The following is a 6,000-nucleotide window of genomic DNA, read 5'->3' on the forward strand; positions in this document are numbered from 1 at the left end:
CCAAGAGGATTTCTTGAAGCAATATGTCTCTAGTCCAATTGAGGAAGGGAAATACTTGACCCGGTATTAAGGAATGAGCCCAGTCACGTGATCAAAGTTTCAGTGGAAAAACATTTTGGGAACACTGACCAGAATTCTGCAAGTTATACATTACTTATGTTGAGGATAAAAGTGGTTCCTGGCGAAATTGGGAGAAGCTAGCAATGGTGATATTAGTCACAAACTGGAGCATATAGATGGGAGTAGCTGTTTGTGGATAATATGAGACTCTTTTAAAGGCTAGTGAATTCCAGACCAGCGTTTCCTGTGAAAGTGAAGGATAATAATGGCTAGATTCAAGTGCTTTGGATGACAATTGGTTAAGCTACTTTTGGAATACTGTGTGCAATTCTGGTCTCTCTCAATGTGTTGTGAAACTTCAAAGGGTGCAGTAAAGAATTACAAGGATGTTGTCAGGGTTGGAGGCTTTGAGCTACAGGCAGAAGCTGAATAAACGGAAGCTATTTTCCCTCTAGCATTGGAGGCTGAGGGGTGACTTTATAGAGTTTTCTGAAATCATGAGGTACATGTATAGGGTGAATAGTCAATGTCTTTTTCCCAGGGTATGAGAGTCCAATGTCAGAAGGCATCGGTTTAAGATGAGAGAGGAAAGGTATAAAAGGGACCTAAGGGACAACGCTTTCACACAGAGGGTGGTGCATGTCTGGAATGAACTGCCGTTGGAAGGGATGGAGGATGGGACAATGACAACATTTAAAAGGCATCTGGATAGGTACATGTACAGGAAGGGTTTAGAGGGATATTGGCCAAAGCTGGAAAAGCGCAGCAAGTCAGGCAGCATCCAAGGAGCAGGAGAATCGATGTTTCGGGCATAAGCCCTTCTTCAGGAATGAGGAGGGTGTGCCAAGCAGGCTAAGATAAAAAGTAGGGAGGAGAGACTTGGGGGAGGGAGGAGAGAATGCGATAGATGGAAGGAGGTTAAGGTGAGGGTGATAGGCCGGAGAGGGGGTGGGGGCGGAGAGGTCGGGAAGAAGATTGCAGGTCAAGAAGGCGGTGCTGAGTCTGAGGGTTGGGACTGAGATAAGGTGGCGGGGGAGGGGAAATGAGAAAGCTGGAGAAATCTGCATTCATCCCTTGTGGTTGGAGGGTTCCTAGGCGAAAGATGAGGCGCTCTTCCTCCAGGCATCGTGTTGCCATGGTCTGGCGATGGAGGAGGCCAAGGACCTGCATGTCCTTGGCGGAGTGGGAGAGGGAATTAAGGTGTTCAGCCACGGGGCGGTTGGGTTGGTTGGTGCGGGTGAGGGAAAAGCCAGGTCCAGTTGTGGACAAAGAAGGAAATTTCTGTATGAAGCCAGAGGATGTGGGTGAGGACCTTAGTGAATAATTTGCATGGGCATTCAAAAGAAATGGACATGGTGAATAGTGAGTCTAGAAAAGGGTATGTCGATAATTCTAGGGCATGTCTATATAAAAGAAGGAGGAAGTGTTGGGCTTTTCAAAAAACCATGAGGTTACAAGTTCCCAGGAGCTGATGGTCGCTATTCTAGGGAGGAAATTGCTGGGGCCTTGTACAAAATCTTTAAATCCTCTTTAGTTACAGGAGAGGTCCAAGCGGACTGGAGAATAGCCAATGTTGTTCCCTTGTTTCAGAAGGGCAACGCGGATAATATGGGAAATCCAGTGAGCCTTATGTCAGTGGTAATTTAACATACCTGGTCAGTATGGATGGGTTGGACCGAAGGGCCTGTTTCCTTGCTGTACAACTCCATGACTCTATACCGCCAAGGCAAGAGATCTTGGAGAAGATTCTTAGGGCCAGGGTTTACTCACATTTGGGAAAAAAAAGGACTAATTAGTGACAGGCAGCAAGGCTTTGTGTGGAGAAGGTCATGTCTCACAAACTTGATTGAGATTTTTGAGGAAGTGGCAAAGATGCCTGAAGAGAGCAGAGTGGCAGATATTGTCTCACTGGACTTTAGCAAGGCCTTTGTCAAGGTCTGTCACGGTAAGTGGATACTGGGGGTGAAGTCATATGGCCATATGACCAGTGTTGGTGCACAGGGATCAGTATTGAGACCCCTCATTTGTTTATAAATAATTTGGAGGAGAATGTCCATCGTCTGATCAGTAAGTTTGCCGATAACACAAACATTGAGGGAGCTATGGATAATGTGGAGAATTGCCAGAGGATACAGCAGGATTATAGATAATCTGGAGATTTGGGTGAAGAAATGGCAGATGGACTTTAATCTGGAAAAATATGAGCTGATATATATGGAAGGTCCAATGCATAAGGGAAGTTACACAATAATTGGCAGAACCCTTAGAAGCATTAAAGTACAGGGGCTTGAAGCATACAGGTCCACAGTTCCCAGAAAGGGACAATGTCAGTGGATGAGGTAGTCTAAAAGGCATATTGCATGCTTGCCTTCATTGTTTCGGACACAGAGTATAAAAATTGGCAAGCCATGTTGCAGAGCGTAAGCAAGGTGTACAGTTGGAATATTGTGTACAGTTCTGGTCATTGCATCATGACCAGAAACATGTGAGAGCATTGGAGAGGGTACAGAAAATGTTCTCCAGGATTTTGTCTGGTTTGGGAGGTATTATCTGTGAAGGAAATTGGACAAGATTGGTTTTTACTTGAACACCAGAGGCTGAAAGGCGGCCTGATAGAGATTTACAAAATTATGAAAGGCATGGATAGAATGCAGTTTTTTTCCCCCCAGGATAGAAATCTCAATTACTAGGGGACATAGATTTAAGGGTAAAGGGGGAATGATTAAAGGAGATGAGAGGGGCAAATTCTTTTTCCACAGAGGCAACTTCCTGAGTAAGTGGTGGATGTGGGTATAATTACAATGTTTAGAAAGAAATGAGAGAAGCACATGAATAGGAAAGGTTTGGAGAGTTGTAGGCCAGGAGCAGGCAGGTGGGACTAGTTTAGTTTGGGATTATGCTCGGCATGGACGGGTTGGACTGAAGGGTCTGTTTCCGTGCTGTATGACAATATGACTGACTCAATGTGCCTGGAATGCGCTTTCAGAGGAAGTGGTCGAAGCAGACACAACAGCAATGTCTATTGGCACTTTGACAGACATGATTGGCAGGAAATAAAAGGAAACAGACAATACAATATACAATACTGTTCACCTCCATCAACATCGACATGGCAAAGGAAACACTTACCACACTTTTAGAAGAGACCATCACACACACCCCAACCACCATCCAATCACATTACCAATGAAAATATCATGAATCTTGTGGACCTGTGCCTCACCACCCACTTCACCTTCAACAACATAATCTACAAACACACCAACGGCACACCCATGGGATCTCCACTGTCAGGATTCATAGCGGAAGCGGTAATGCAAAGACTAAAACAAACAGCCCTACCAACCATCAAACCAAAAATCTGGGTCCGCTACACAGATAACACCTTTGTCATCACAAAACGAAACAAGATAGAAGAGACATTTAACATCATCAACAACACCCTCACAGGAATAACGTTCACCAAGGAGGAAGAAACCGACAACAAACTCGCATTCCTGAACGTCACAGTCGAAAGAAAGGACAACGGAGAACTACAAACCTGCGTATACAGAAAACCGATAAACACTGACCAAATACTTAACTACACCAGCAACCGTCCCAACACACACAAACGAAACTGTATCAGAACACTATTCCAATGAGCCACCACACACTGCAGCACAGACAAACTTTGGAAAACAATAGACAATAGATGCAGGAGTAGGCCATTCAGCCCTTCGAGCCTGCACCGCCATTCAATATGATCATGGCTGATCATTCCCAATCAGTATCCTGTTCCAGCCTTATCTCCATAACCCTTGACTCCACTATCTTTAAGAGCTCTATCCAATTCTTTCTTAAATGAATCCAGAGACTGGGCCTCCACTGCCCTCTGGGGCAGAGCATTCCACACAGCCACCACTCTCTGGGTGAAGTAGTTTCTCATCATCTCTGTCCTAAATGGTCTACCCCGTATTTTTAAGTTGTGTCCTCTGGTTCGGCACTCCCCCATCAGCGGAAATATGTTTCCTCCTGCCAGAGTGTCCAATCCTTTCATAATCCTATACGTTTCAATCAGATCCCCTCTCAGTCTTCTAAACTCAAGGGTATACAAGCCCAGTTGCTTCAGTCTTTCCGTGTAAGGCAATCCTGCCATTCCAGGAATTGACCTCGTGAACCTACGCTGCACTCCCTCAATAGCCAGAATGTCTTTCCTCAAATTTGGAGACCAGAACTGTACACAGTACTCCAGGTGTGGTCTCACCAGGGCCCTGTACAGCTGCAGAAGCACCTCTTTGCTTCTATACTCAATTCCTCTTGTTATGAAGGCCAGCATGCTATAAGCCTTTACTTCACGACCTGCTGTACCTGCATGCTTGCCTTCATTGACTGGTGGACAAGAACATCCAGATCTCTCTGAACAGCCCCTTTACCTAATTTGATACCATTGAGGTAGTAATCTGCCTTCCTGTTCCTGCCACCAAAGTGGATAACCAGATATTTATCCACATTAAACTGCATCTGCCATGCATCTGCCCACTCACCTAACTTGTCCAGGTCACCCTGTAATCTCCTAACATCCTCATCACATTCCACCCTACCACCCAGCTTTGTATCATCAGCAAATTTGCTAATGTTATTGCTGATACCACCTTCTATATCATTTACATATATTGTAAAAAGCTGCGGTCCCAGCACGGATCCCTGCGGTACCCCACTGGTCACTGCCTGCCATTCCGAAATTGAGCCGTTAATCACTACCCTTTGTTTCCTATTAGCCAACCAATTCTCTATCCAATCTAGTACTTTGCCCCCAATACCGTGCGCCCTAATTTTACTCATTAATCTCTTGTGTGGGACTTTATCAAAAGCTTTCTGAAAGTCCAGGTACAGTACATCCACTGGATCTCCCTCGTCCATCTTCCGAGTTACATCCTCAAAAAATTCAAGAAGATTAGTCAAGCATGATTTCCCCTTCATAAATCCATGCTGACTCTGTCCTATCCTGTTACTATTATCCAGATGTGCCATAATTTCATCCTTTATAATAGACTCCAGCATCTTTCCCACCACTGAGGTCAGACTAACTGGTTTATAATTTCCTGCTTTCTCCCGCCCACCCTTCTTAAAAAGTGGCACACATTAGCCGCCCTCCAATCCTCAGGAACCGACCCCGATTCTATTGAACTCTGGAAAATAATCACCAGCGCATCCACGATTTCCCGAGCCTCTTCCTTCAGTACCCTGGGATGCAGGCCATCAGGTCCCGGAGACTTATCAACCTGCAGACCTAACAGTCTCTCCAACACCAAATCCTGGCAAATATAAATTCCCTTAAGTTCAGGTCCTTCAGCCACTGTTACCTCAGGGAAATTGGTTGTGTCTTCTCCAGTGAACACAGATCTGAAGTACCCATTTAATTCCTCTGCCATTTCTTTGTTCCCAGTAATATATTCCCCTGTTTCTGTCTTCAAGGGCCCAATACCTCCGATAGTGCACCCTCAATACCTCAGAAAGTGCTTCCTCAGTACCACAGAATGTGCTCCCTCAGTACATCAGATAATGCTCCCTCAGTATGTCAGATAATGCTCCCTCAGTGCCTCACATAGTGCTTCCTCAATTTTTGTCCTAACCATTTTTTTGCCTTGGACATACCTAAAAAAGCTTTTACTATCCTCCTTTATATTCTTGGCCAGTTTACCTTCGTACCTCATAGGAGAACCACCTATACAACGCATTCAAGAAGAACGTATACTCAAAAAATACAGTCCGCAGATTCCTCAAGAACAAACCACGACAAGCAGACCAAACACACCCAGAAACCCTAACCACCTTACCATACATCAAAGAAGTTTCAGATATGACAGCCAGACTACTTTAGACCCTTCGGAATCCTAGTAGCACACAAACCCACCAAAACTCTCAAACAAAAACTAACAAACTTAAAAGACCCAGTAC

The sequence above is a fragment of the Chiloscyllium punctatum genome, chromosome 29 (assembly GCF_047496795.1).
Source record: "Chiloscyllium punctatum isolate Juve2018m chromosome 29, sChiPun1.3, whole genome shotgun sequence".
Lineage (NCBI taxonomy): Eukaryota > Metazoa > Chordata > Chondrichthyes > Orectolobiformes > Hemiscylliidae > Chiloscyllium > Chiloscyllium punctatum.